This window comes from Cnephaeus nilssonii (assembly GCF_951640355.1).
Source record: "Cnephaeus nilssonii genome assembly, chromosome: 9".
Classification (NCBI taxonomy): domain Eukaryota; kingdom Metazoa; phylum Chordata; class Mammalia; order Chiroptera; family Vespertilionidae; genus Cnephaeus; species Cnephaeus nilssonii.
This window is the reverse complement of record NC_137080.1, coordinates 89,004,539-89,018,929: the sequence shown is the minus strand read 5'-3', so window position 1 is coordinate 89,018,929 and position 14,391 is coordinate 89,004,539. Positions and strand designations below refer to the sequence as shown.

Here is a 14,391-nt window from a genome sequence, read left to right as displayed (position 1 = left end):
CCCACCAGCCAATCAGGAGTTAGTATGCAACTTAACCCAACAAAGATGGTGGGTTAATTTGCATACACAGGCGCCAAGAGGTGGGGGGCAAGGCGGGACTGTCATTATTCACAGGTGATTATAATTTACACACACACATACACAAACAAAAATGCCTATAAACAAATTATTAGAAATAATAAAAGAGTCTAGCAAGATGACTAGCGACAATGCAGGTGTTCCACACCGCCCCAGCCGCTCTGGGCCTCTGGACAGCGTGGGAAGGCGTAAAGGCGGCTCCGGGCCAGACCAGAAAGGCAGCTCTGGCCAGAGTGAAGGCCGTGCCGGCAGCCAGGGGAAGGAAGGCCCATTCTTGCACGAATCTTCATGCATCGGGCCTTTAGTCTATACTAATAAAAGGGTAATATGCTAATTAGACTGGAGAGACCAGACGTCTTCCAGAAGTCATTCCAGACGTCCTTTCTGACAAAGCCAGGACCCGGGCGAAGCCTCCAAGGGTCCCAGGTGCCTGTGGCCGGCCAGAGGGAGGGAAGCCTGGGTCCTGGTTGCCTGCAGCTGGCCCAAGGAGGGAAGCCTGGGTCCCGGGTGCAGGAGCGGAGGCAGAGGCAGTTAGGGGCAATCAGGCAGGCAGGTGAATGGTTAGGGGCGATCAGGCAGGCAGGCAGGCAGGGGCAGTTAGGGGCAATCAGGCAGGCAGGCGAGTGGTTAGGGGCAATCAGGCAGGTAGGCAGAGTGGTTAGGGGCGATCAGGCAGGCAGGCAGGTGATCAGTTAGGAGCCAGCGGTTAGGAGCCAGCGGTCCTGGATTGCGAGAGGATGTGCGAGGGGTCCCAGATTGTGAGAGGGTGCAGGCCGGGATGAGGGGCCCCGCCCCCCGTGCATGAATTTCGTGCACCGGGCCTCTAGTAGATGCATAAGAACAGACAGATAGATGTCAGAGGGGAGTGGGTGGGGGTACAGGGTTAAAAAAGTAAAGGGATTAAGCAGAAGAAAAAAAAACCCTCATAGACACAGATAACAGTATGGTGATTACCTGAGGGTAGAAGAGGGTGAAGGGGGGATAAATGGTGATGTAAGGATATTTGACTTTGGGTGGTGAACACACAATACAATATACAGGTGATATATTCAGAATATGCATTATAGAACTATACACTTGAAATCTGTATCATTTTATTGACCAATGTCACCCCAATAAATTTAATTTTTAAAAAGAACCAGCAACAGAATTATCATATATATATATATTAAAAAAAAAAGAATCAGCATGTGAATGGCACATGCCAAGCAAATAACTTTCATTAAGGAACAGAAAAACTTAGGCAAAAAGCTCTAGAAGCCCATGTTCCTTCCGATGAAGAAAATGGGCTTTTCCTGTAAAACTGTCACACTTTCATGTTCCAAACTTAATCTTACCCCAAATATTCCACTAACCCCCATGAATAAGCAAATATTTGGTCTACCTTTCACCTTCTTCTGGTACATATATAAACTTCACTTATACTGAACGAGAATAAACCCCATTAAAAAAAAGAGAGAGAGAATAATGTCTGTTTTTTTTTCTTCTGTTTTAGAACAAAAATTCTAAAGGGTAGTGGATGGGTCTTCTGTATTCTCTGCACTCATACCCCTGGGATGCTACTGAATAATTGATGAGCTTATGATTAGACTGCTATCCTCAGTTTTGAACAACATTCATAGGCCAAATTTAATTCACATCTAATAATGAATTCTATCTCTTTAATCGTGATCACAATATGTATCAAGGCTGATCTCTGTTCCTCAGAATTGCATTACTTGATTCTTTACCTAAAGTCATAATCTTGATATGTGACCAGGTCAGCTGCAGCATCAACTTGTGATATCACTGACACAAATTCGAATAGCTCATCAAGAAAAGATACTAGACTGTGTCTTTATAAGAGAAGCAAGCCAACAATACAGGCACTGAGGAATATATATACTGACACAAGAAGAGGAACTCTGTTCATACTTTATAAGCAGAATACTTCCTCATTTCTAAGAGAAAAAATAGTTAATAAAATTTTAATGTTATTAATGTTGGATTTCATTTAGTTGAAATGCCATCACATTACTTAACAAATATAAAATCATCAAATGTAGCAGAAATGCTACAATAAACAAAGGTCTGCAGTCCTTTCCCAAGTTTATAAATGAAGAAGCTTATGTTTTACTTGGCCAACAGGGTGGAGTCAACTGCTGATGAGGAAACAAGATTCAGAAAACACTTCCTTTGCTGTGCTACACCCATGGGTAAATCTGAAGTAACCCATACACCCTGTGGGTAAGGTAGGTTTTAAATAATGGAAGAAGGCAGCTTTTTAAGGATATTAAATGAAAGATGTTCCATGCAGACAAGATGGCAAGGGGAGAGTCTCTTGGTATTATCGGAAAAAATGTGAGACCAAAAAAGAAGCTTGTTTTGAATACCAGAGAAGGGACAATAATAAATAGTTTGGTATAGTCTTGCAATATGAAATGTGTCTAAAGTAAGATGATGCCTCCGCCAGAGCGGTGTGGCTCAGTGGCTGAGCATCAACCTATGAACCAGGAGGTCACAGTCAGGGCACGTGCCCAGGGCATGCACAAGAGGCAGCTGATCAATGATTCATCATTGATGTTTCTATCTCTTTCTCCTTCCCCCTTTCTCTCTGAAATCAGTAAAAATATATTTTTTTAAAATAAGTAAGTAAGATGCCTCCAAGGGACTAGGAAGTACTCACAGTTCTTCTGGATAAGATGTAGGTAAATCATTTCAAGTCCCTGACACTCAAGCTTCTACATTGGAAAAGGGATGGGAGGGGTTAAGCTATATCCTGTGGTGGTCCCTTCAAGTTCTAAAACTCTGTAACTAAATCATATATTTAGGAAACAATGATCTCATATACTGCTGGAAGTATAAACTGGTTCAGCTTTTTGAAGGTTAGTTTGATAGAAGCTGTCAAATTTTTAAACATATATTTCCTAAAACCCAGCAATTGTGCTTCTAGGAATATATAAGGTTATTAATTCAACATTGCTTATAATAGAAAAAAGCTGGGAGAACTAAATGTCCATCAATATGGCAAGTGGAAAATAAATTATAATGCATCCATACAGCACAGCCATTAATAAGAAGGGAATCTGAATGTTCTGAGCTCTAAAATACAGTAAGTGAAAAAAGAAGGCTGTGAGCGGATGTATATATTTAAGAGGGCACTTAAATATCTACAGAACTAATTAAGTAAATATATACACAGAAAAAAAGACCGCAAGGACACACACTGCACTGTTAGCAGCAGTAAGCTCCAGGGAGAGGAGTGAAATGAGGGGACAAAAGGGAATGAATAGAAAGTTTCATGTTTAAACTCAATGTACTTCTGAAGTGTTTCCTTCCTTTGAAACAAGAATTTATTTATCTTTTATATAAATGACATTTCAAAAATTTTTAAGAAGTGGAAACTTTAAAAGTGCTGAGATATTTATGTTAATGAAAAGGAGACTTTTAAAAAACAAAAGGATGAAAACACTGATATACATCAGCATTCTTTTGTTGCACTTTACTGAGAAGCAACATGAGCAGAAATCAGTGAACACTGATACAAATAAATTTTTAGTAAATAACAGGTTTTTAGCAGTTAGCAAAAAATAAGCTAAAACAAATTTCTGGAGAAAAGCAGTATCTAGATCTTTCTCACTGGTGTCCCACAAAAACAGCATTCAGTAAACAAATATTACATTGAAATAAAATGATCGAATAGACACAAATGTTGGGTTCCATGTTGTTCTCAGGAACTGATTATAAAAATATATGTGCTCATCTTAAAACTATCTTTCAACGATTTATACATGTTGAAAAGATATTTTAGATATACTGGACTTTAAAAAAGTATTTTTTAAATAATCTTACCTGTTTTTTTCTTCAACATGGTTACTAGAAAATTTTGAATTACAAACATGGCTTGCATTTATAGCTCACATTATATGTCCATTGGACAGCACTGCTTTCAAGATTGTCTTAGGAAAGGCAGTAAAGAGCCCCAAAGTCACACTGCCTGAATTTGAATCTAAGCACCGCCATTTACTATTGTGTAACCTTTGACTTAACCTTTTTCTAAACCTCTGTTTTCTCTTCTGTAAAATTTGGTAATAATAAAATGCTACCCCAGAGGGCTACTGGTAAAATTAAATGAGGTAATGTAAAGCAATTACTATGGTATCTGACAATAAATGTGTAATAAATAGTAACCACTACTATCACTACTACACCAACAATTATACTATCACTAGCGTTCCCATTGCAGGAAAAATCCTGCAATAAGGTTTCCTGCTGCACTCTACCCTGCCCCACCTGCTCTCCTCCCTTGTCCCCCGCCCCACCTTCTCCGCCAGCCCGCCCACTCTCCTCCCTTCTCCCACGGCCCCGCCTGCTCTCCTTCCTTCGCCCCCGGCCCCGCCTCCGCTCCTCCCTTCTCCCACGGCCCCGCCTGCTCTCCTTCCTTCGCCCCCGGCCCCGCCTCCGCTCCTCCCTTCTCCCCCAGCCTCGCCTGCTCTCCTTCCTTCTCCCCACGCCCCGCCTCCGCTCCTCCCTTCTCCTCCCCCCAGCTTGCTTGCTTCTCCACAGCTTTGCTCCCTTCTGCAGCTCTTGGCTTCTTTCTATGCTGTCTTGATATGCAAATTAGCTGCCATCTTTGTTGGGTTATTTGCATACTCGTCCTGATTGGTTGGTGGGCGTGGCTTGGTTGGTGGGTGTGGCTTGGGTGTGGCGAAGGCACGGTCAATTTGCATATTTGTCTATTATTAGGTAGGATTACTATTTGCATGAAAAAGAAAAGGTCAAAGACACAAGTGGGCAGAAAGAAAAGACAGAGGATAATATAAGTGCAGGCAGTCCAGAGAGAATGCTCTGTTTAAATTCGAAGGGGGAGACCCATTAAGGAACAGGTCCACTGTGCCATACAGGTAAAGAACTAACTCCAGGCTGGCATCAGCTCCCAAGACACAGCCCAAATGGAGACCTGCATTACTCAGGACATTCTCTTCCCATGTAAGTATGTCAGTGAGAATGTGGAACTATACGGGAAAGGGCACCGCCACACCTAGAGCAGTATAAGAACCTTAGCCTGGACTCTGGGAGACATGGAACTGCTGACAAAGTGTTAACGAGTTAACTTTCCTCTTTGGCTACTGATAACCTTGTTTGTAAATGAGGAGAAATGGCTAAAAACTCTCTGAAGTGCCAAGTCTTCTCTCCTCTTTCCCAAAAGGGTTGCAGAGCAAGAACAGCTACATCAGAGTAACACCACTAACACCATAAAAACAAGCAGCTTAGGCACAGACACTGCCTTCCCTTGTGTAGTCCATAATAAAGGCCAGGGATCTAGAGTCATTGGCTTTGCTGAGATGTCACTGTCTTTTCTCATACAACCACATCTTTTATTACTGGAACTTTGTGGGGGGTTTTTAAATACCAGAGGCCCAGTGCACAGCGCAGCCTGAGCCCTCTCGCAGTCCAGGACCCCTCGGGGGATATCCACCTGCCGGCTTAGGGGATTGGGCCTAAGCCGGCAAGCAGATATCCCTCTCGCAGTCCAGGATCCCTCTCGCAGTCCAGGACCCCTCGGTCCTTACCGACCACCTGCTCACTGCTCCTTACCACTCAGCTTGCTGCTCCTTAGCACTACTGCGGAGGCGTGAGAGGCTCCCGCCACCGCCGCTGCACTCACCAGCCTTGAGCCCAGCCTCTGGCTGAGCAGAGCTCCCCCTGTGGGAGCACACTGACCACCAGGGGGCAGCTCTGGTCGTTCTACTGGTCATTCTGCGGTTTGGTCAATTTGCATATTAGGGTTTTATTATATAGGATATTTTTCTGTTGATTTCAGAGAGGAAGAAAGAGGGAGAGATTAAAACACCAATGATGAGAGAGAATCATTGATCAGCTACCTCCTGCACGTGCCCCATGGGAGATCGAGCCCATAACCTGGGCATGTGCTTTGACCAGGAATCAAACCGTGACCTCCAGGTTCATAGGTCGACGTTCAACCACTGAGCCACGCCAGCTGGGCTGGAACTTCTTATATTCCCCTGGTCTGCCTAATTCTGCCTCCTTTTTTAAGGCTCCATGCCTTTCAGCAAGAGCCTTTACTGATGCTAACAATCTATCAGGTGTCCTTTATTATGCTCTGGAATCAGCTTGTGGACCTCTATCACTGTCCCCATAATACTGTACTTGATTTTGTTACTGACTTGTCTTGTTGGGAAGTAAGCTCCCAAAGGAAAATAACCATGACACAGTGACTATAGGTATTGAACAAATACTGAGTTAATATCTTACTCATCATAACATTCACAGAATCTAATATAGTGTCTGGCATATTTAAGTCCTCAAAATTAACCAAAAAGGCCACACAGATATTAACGGACTTACTGAAATCCAGATCTCTATTATCTCACTGCCTACTTTACATCTTTACTGGGTTACTTCAAAGATATTTCAAAACTTACTTAATTCTCTCTCTACAGCCTCTCTCCCACTAACAGTCCATCCTCATGCAATGTGCCCCAGCTCAGTGAAATTATGAAAACCAGAATGACACCTCCCTCAACCTCACTTCCCAAACCTAATCCATCACCAAGTCTTTTGATTTTACCTCCTAAATGAGCTCTCAGATCAATTTACTTCTTGGCAACTCCTATGCTACCACTCTAGTCCACACCACAGTTGTCTCTCACTTGGAAGATCACTTAGCTCCTAACTGACCTCCCTGTTTCCACTCCAAACTGTCGTCCACACAGCACCCAGCCTGAAACTGTCAAATTATAAAACTGATGATGAACAGTTTCCCTCGACCCCTCCCCCTATAACTCTCAACCCTTGGAATGACTTCCCAAGGCTCTTTATATATATATTAGAGGCGCATTGCACGATATTCGTGCAAGAATAGGCCTTCCTTCCCCTGGCTTCACTCCCAGCCGCCCAGAGCCGGCAAGTCCCCGCTCCCGGCCCACCCAGGAGCCGGCAAGTCCTCGCTTCTGTCCAGAGCACTGCTCCAGTAGCTCCCTCTGCCGCCCCCCTTCCCCTCATAGCAGGTGTCACGCCCCTCCCGGCCACTCCGTGCCTGCATATGCAAATTAATCTCCATCTTTGTTGGGTTAATTTGCATATTCACTCTGATTGGCTGTGGGTGTAGCGGAGTTATGGTTAATTTGCATGTTTCTCTTTTATTAGGTAAGACTAGAGGCCCGGTGCACTGCACGGGGGGTGTGGTGTCCCTCAGCCCAGACTGCACGCTCTCCAATATGGGACCCCTCGAGGGATGTCCGACTGCCCGTTTAGGCCCAATCCTACCGGGATTGGGCCTAAATGGGCAGTCGGACATCCCTCTCACAATCCAGGACTGCTGGCTCCCAACTGCTTGCCTGCCTGCCTTCCTGATTGCCCCTAACCACTTCTGCCTGCCAGCCTGATCACCCCCTAACCACACCCTTGACAGCCTGATTGATGCCTAACTGCTCCCCTGCCAGCCTGATTGCCCCTAACTTCCCTCCCCTGCAGGCCTGGACCCCCCCTGCAACTGCTCTCCCCTGTAGGCCTGGGTCCCCCCCAACTGCCCTTCCCAGCAGGCCCGGTCGCCCCCAACTTCCCTCCTCTGCTGGCCTGGTCACCCTTAACTGCCCTCCCCTGCAGGCTTGATCGCCCCCAACTGCCCTCCCTTGCAGGCCTGGTCCCTCCCAAGTGCCCTCCCCTGCTGGCCTGATTGCCCTCAACTGCCCTCCCTTGCAGGCCTGGTCCCTCCCAACTGCCCTCCCCTGCTGGCCATCTTGGGTCAGCCATCTTTTGTCCACATGGGGGCAGGATCTTTGACCACATAGGGGCAGCCATCTTGTGTTGGAGTGACGGTCAATTTGCATATTACTCTTTTATTAGATAGGATAGAGGCCTGGTGCACGGTTGGGGGCCGGCTGGTTTGCCTGAAGGGTGTCCTGGATCGGGGTGGGGGTTCCCTTGGGGCATGAGGTGGCCTGGGCAAGGGTCCTGTGGTGGTGTGCAGGCCGGCCACGCCCCCCGGCGACCCAAGCGGAGGCCCTCGTATCTGGGATTTATTTATCTTCTATAATTGAAACTTTGTAGCCTAGAGTGGAGGCCTGGGCCCGCCAGGGTGTGCGGAAAGCTTGGCTTCCTCCATTGCCGGAGAAACCCAAGCCTCCTGCTCGCTCCATGGCCGCAGCCATCTTGGTTGGGTTAATTTGCATACTCGCTCCTGATTGGCTGATGGGCATGGCTTGTGGGCGTAGCGGAGTGATGGTTAATTTGCATACTACTCTTTTATTAGATAGGATACACACACACACACATACATCAGGGGGCAGACACTCAACGCAGGAGCTGCCGTGATGCGCACAGAGAAACGGCACCGCAGACCGGGCGCCCACAAAGCAACACTCAGGTCCCCCAAGTGGGACACAGGCCCATCAACACCCCAGAGCGACAACCCACCAAATCGCAGCTGACACTGCCGAGACTCCATGGTGCAAAATGCAGCCCACAGCCCAGCCCAGCCCAGAAACAGTGGCTGTGGGCACCAGGTAATGACGTCACATAGCAACACCTGGCTTCCTCTTCCTAGCGACTAGCCTCCTTGGAGTTTCTTCAGCCCAGGAACATGACTTGCTTGATAGCCAGGTGGAAACATTTTACACTTTAACCAAATGTCTGTGAAGCATTTTCCCATACCTCATCTCATTTGATCCTCACAAAAGTCCTGGAGTAGGTAGGAGACTTGATGGATCCTATTTTCTTTTCATTAGCCAGAAAATAGAGATTTAGAAAGCTTAGAAACTTGACCCAACTGAAAAGAAGAAATGGTGGACCTTAAAAATGACTTCAGGTTTTCTCACTGCGCAGAATATAGTCAAACACTGCTGCAGTTAAATATTTTACCCTTTGTTCTCTACGTGATCTACAATAATAATCTGCTTCGTATTGATATTTACTGCTGTGTTGCTGACAATTACCTGAAAGAGAAGTTGGGGTGCTTCACTGGGCTGGAAAAAGTTTAGCTAAACCAGAAAGAGATCTAATTAAGCAAGTTTATTCTATATATATAAAAGGCTACGTTGACTCACACATGTGTGATACATATAAAGCTCTTGCTGGCACCAATCACATGCATGTGTTTCGATCTGTCATTGTCAATTGTGAATTTGGTTGACACTTCTATTATATAGAAAGAACAAATAGCGATATTAAAATATTTCTTCTAATTAATTTCCTTTCAATGTGCAAGAATTTGTGCACCAGACCACTAGTAAAAGAATAAGAGGAAAAACATTTCACTAGGTCTTCAAGGCTTGAGGAATCTGGCTCCTGACTCCACATTTTCCCTAATGTTCCCTGGCACTTGACATGCTCCCTTGTGCCACCCAGCTTTGGCATGAGTTGTTCCCCTTGCTGGGACCACCCTTCCTCTTTTCACCTTCCATCCCCCAGGTGCAACTTATATGCCATATCCTCAGGCAGTTGTCCTTGACCTCAGGCTAGCCAGAATCCCTTGTCGTCTGCACTCATATGACTGACTGCTGTATTCATTTCCTTCATAGAGTTCATTTCTTTGTATTTATATATTTCCCCATCTGAGAGGCCATTTCTAAACACAAATCTTTTGAAAATGTAAATCAGATCCGTCACTCCATTGCTTAAAACCCTTCAGTGTCTTCCTATCTCACTTTAAATAAAAATCATACTCTTTACCAAGACTTACAAGGCTCTGCATGAGCCGTCACCCAATCACCTCCTTGAAATCATCCCCTACCTCTCTCCTGCACATTCTACTCCAGCCACACTGGCCTTGCTATTCCTTAACACAGACAAGCTTATCCCTGAACTCAGGATCCTTATAATTGCCTTCTCTCTGCCAGAATGTTTTGTTCTCAAGAGTCTACAGTACTAGCTACTCACCATTCAAGTCTCTGCTCCCTGACCACCCTACCTAAAAGAACTCCCACCCCACCCCACTTCTAACCCTCTACTTTTTTTATTTTCTTCACTGCACTTATCACTAGAAGATAACCTCTAGGAGGTTATCTGCCCCATTTATCTCAGTACCTAGAAAACTACCTGGCACACAATAGGTACTGATACCTGTATGAATGTGTAAAGTAGGTAGTGAGGTCCTGTTTCCAAAAACTGAAATGTACTGACATACGTAAGAGATATGGGTATGAAGATTTCATAGTAGTGGCTGCAGTGGGCAGAATTCCAAGACAGTCCCATGATGTCCACCTCTGGTATAAACATCCTGTATAACCCCCTCCTCTTTAGTGTGGGCAATACCTGTTAATATGGGAAAGTCACTCATATGATTTAGGCTTATATTTATAGCTCACATTATGTTTCCACTGGACAGTTGACTAGAGATTTTTCTACTGGCTTTGAATGAGTTACCATGTTGTGAGAGGGCCACGTGATTAGGATCTGAAAGTGGCCTCTAGGAACTAAGAATGACCCCCAGCTGATAGCCAGCAAGAAAATGAGGACCTTAGTCATATCATCGCAAGGAATAGAATTCTGCCAACCACCAATGATCCTGGTGGATGACCCTGAGCCTCAAATGAGATCACAGCCCCTGCAGACACTTAAATTTCAGCCAGGTGAGACCCTCAGCAAACAATATAGCTACACTGTGTGTGGACTTCTGACCTACAGAAACTGTGAGATAATATATGACTACTGTTTCAAGCTGTAAGTTTGTGGTACACTGTTTGACAGTAATAGAAAACTAATACAATGGCTATCAACCCTATCACATCCAAAGCTCACTTTTTATAACAAATATCTTGTCCCCCCCCACCCCTTACTATTCTACAATAAAATTCATACATTGAGAACCTACAGCCTATTTTTATTTATTTATTTATTTTAATATATCTTTATTGATTTTAGAGAGGAAGGGAGAGGGAAAGAGAGATAGAAACATCAATGATGAGAGGGAATCATTGATTGGCTGCCTCCTTCATGTCCCCCACTGGGGATCGCAGCCCCTCTTTCCAGGCATGTGCCCTTGACCAGAATCGAACCTGGGATCCTTCAGTCTGCAGGCTTATGCTCTATCTACTGAGCCAAACCAGCGAGGGCTACTACAGCCTATTTTTAAAATACACTGGCTATAGCCCTGGTCGGTGGTTCAGCTGGTTGAAGCGTCATCCCATGCACCAAAGGATTGTGAGCTGGATTCCCGGTCAGGGCACAACTAAGGTTGCGGGTTCAATCCCTGGTTGGGGCATGAACAGGAGACAACCAATGGAGATTGATGTTTCTCTCTCACATCAATGTTTCTCTCTCACACTCTCTCCCTTCCACTCTCTAAAAAAATCAGTAAGAACATATCTTCAGGTGAGGACTAACAAAAAAAAATATTTTTTATAAAATACATTGGCCCTGGCCGGTTTGGCTCCATGGATAGAGCATCGGCCTGCAGACTGAAGGGTCCTGGGTTTGATTCCAGTCAAGGGCACATGCCTGAGTTGCTGGCTTGATCCCCAGTGGGGGGCATGCGGGAGGCAGCCGATCAAAGATTCTCTCTCATCACTGATGTTTCTATCTCTCTCTCCCTCTCCCTTCCTCTCTAAAATCAATAAAAATATTAAAAGTATATATATTGGCTATAATATAAGGGAGAAATCAAAAGAAAACAATTAATAATAAAATAATATATAACTCAACAATCTTAGAAAACAAAAATGCCCCTATAAATTTCCAAAATGCCCTCCAAGGTAAGATTGCATTCATTGAAAACCTCTGTTTGCCACAATCAATGTATCTAGAACACAGTGGCTGCAAATCAGGAGAATCTTTATCTTGTATTAACCTAGTATTTGCTAATTTTGTTTCTTTTTATATCATTATTGTAAAGCATGTATTTGGAACTCACATTGGTATGATATTTTTATCCTAACCTTTTCCAAAATGGACTTAAGAAGGTTTGAAAGCCTCATAATTTCCTTTTTCCCTCCTCCTCAATTACTAAGTTCTCACTGGGCACATAATACGGTTCCTTGAAATTAATTTTCACAATTAAATAGAGCTTTAAAGCTTCTATTTCATTTCCCAACTCTCATTTTTCAGATGTGAACAGAGAATCGCCATCATCTAGTGGCTCATTATACACACTATAAATTTTTCATCCCAGCTGTGAAGTTGGCCATTGTAAATACCTTTTGTTGCCTTAATCAAGATTTATGATAATATAATAATGTAATTTTTAAAGGCCACATGCCAAAGTACTTTTAAATTAATAAAAATACTTAGCACTTAACCCATAACACACTTTAAAATAATCTCACAATCTTGCAGGTAGCTATTTGCCCACGTGCCCAGGGCTAGTAACTGCTGATGGAGAGCCTGTCACCGAGCCTATTTTCTTGATTTATTTTGCAGTAGCCTTCTAAGCCCACATACATAATGAGTACTCACTTTGTGATGGGAAGATAAATTATTTAGCCTGGACAATTTGACAATGTTACTATTAAGTTATTAATTCACTAGGTGGATGGGGGTAAGGGGGTTTAAATAGTCTTTTTCTCATGGCCAAAATAAAAACCCCACTATTAACAATCACAGATTCCTAGAACCCTAGAGCTGGACAGGACTTAAGGATCATAACCACAGCTTTTTACAGATGAGGAAATTGAAATCCAAGATCACAGCCATCAGTGGTAGATAGAACTTGGGGTAAGGAAAGATAAGGCTAGAGAATCTGAATTTCCTTATTTAGAAAATGGGGATAACATCACCCCCAATAGGGCTGCTATAAGGATGAGATAAAATAATCTATATTAATAAAAGGGTAATATGCTAATTAGACCAGATGTCTTCCGGATGTCCTTCCAGACAAAGCCACAACAGCTGCAAGGGCCAAAGGACAGTGGCGCAGGAGAGGCCAGGCCCACGGTGCAGCCCCTCCGCCAGCAGAGGCAGGCGCTGGGAGAGGCAGGGTGGCGCCAGTCGCAGCCCCTCCTTCCACAGAGGCGGTGCTAGGAGAGGCGGGGCAGCCCGTGGTCCCAGAGCCTCTGCAGAGGCTGGACCGGGTGCAACTGTGATGCCTCAACCTCCCACAGCCCCTCCCCCAGCCGGCCTGGCCCCAGATCACCCCGCACACACAAGTGGGCAGGGGGTGGGGCCAGCACTAAGAAGCGAGGGCTGAGGGTCGGCAGCCCCGGTAGCTGGTTTTGGCAGCAGCAGTGGGGTGATAGGGGTGGCACCTTCCCCTGATCCTCCTGGTCGCCTCTCGCAGAGGGAGGCCAGACTGCGGCTTAGGCCCACTCCCCATAAGCCATCAGTAGGACATCACCTGAGGGCTCACAGCCTGTGAGAGGGGGCAGACCAGGCTGCGGGAACCCCCTCACCCATTGCACAAATTTTCATGCACCAGGCCTCCAGTATATAATAAAACACATGAAAGGACAAAGAACAATGCATGATATTTAACTGCCATTGCATAACTATCATTTTCCTTCTCAGGGTTTCCTTACCCCCAATAACTCCCATCACTCTTTTCTTTCTCTCTCTCTCTCTCTTTTCTTTTTCCTTTTTTCTTTTCTTTTCTTTTCTTTTCTTTTCTTTTCTTTTTTTCTTTTCCTTTCTTTTCTTTCCTTCCTTCCCTTTCTTCCTTCCTTCCTTCCCTCCCTCCCTCCCTCCCTCCCTCCTTCCCTCCCTCCCTCCCTCCCTTCCTTCCTTCCTTTTTCTGCCAAAATGTCACTTAGGACAGTGGTCGGCAAACTCATTAGTCAACAGAGCCAAATATCAACAGTACAACGATTGAAATTTCTTTTGAGAGCCAAAACCGACTTCTGCGCATGGGCCACGAAGTTTCAATCGCACTGTACGTGCGCGCCCGCACGTGGTATTTTGTGGAAGAGCCACACTCAAGGAGCCAAAGAGCTGCATGTGGCTCGCGAGCCACGGTTTGCCGACCACTGACTTAGGATGATGCACTTTGGTGATGATTTCTCGACATATATATTGCACAGACAACAAATTAGAACAATTTGGGAATAGAAAGGGTCAGTGGAAAACTACTGAGGAAGCAGCTGACCCCAACTCTCAGGAATTGAGTCTACACTCCCCAAAGTTTTCAAAGTTTTTCCACTTGTTGGGTTGAGTCCAAACCAACTTCCCCAAGATTGAGAGTCTGCAGAGCATACTCTGCATACCTTGTGCTTCACACATCATAACTGGAATACCCAAGATTCATTTTCCATCCTTACCTTCTTGGATCTCTCTGCACCATGTGACACTCTTGAACACGCCCACCCTGAAACTTTACGGCCCTAGCCTCTGTGACACTCTCCTCTCCTGGTTCTCCTTTTACCTCTATGTGTCTCTTCTTTCTCC

The 14,391-nt window shown here is 45.0% G+C and overlaps 1 protein-coding gene across 2 annotated transcripts in view; it reads right to left on the bottom strand.

Annotated features, from left to right (window-relative positions):
• Nucleotides 1-14,391, bottom strand: part of BTBD9 (BTB domain containing 9) — a 483,558-nt gene that overhangs the window by 444,055 nt on the left and 25,112 nt on the right. The window lies entirely within an intron of this gene.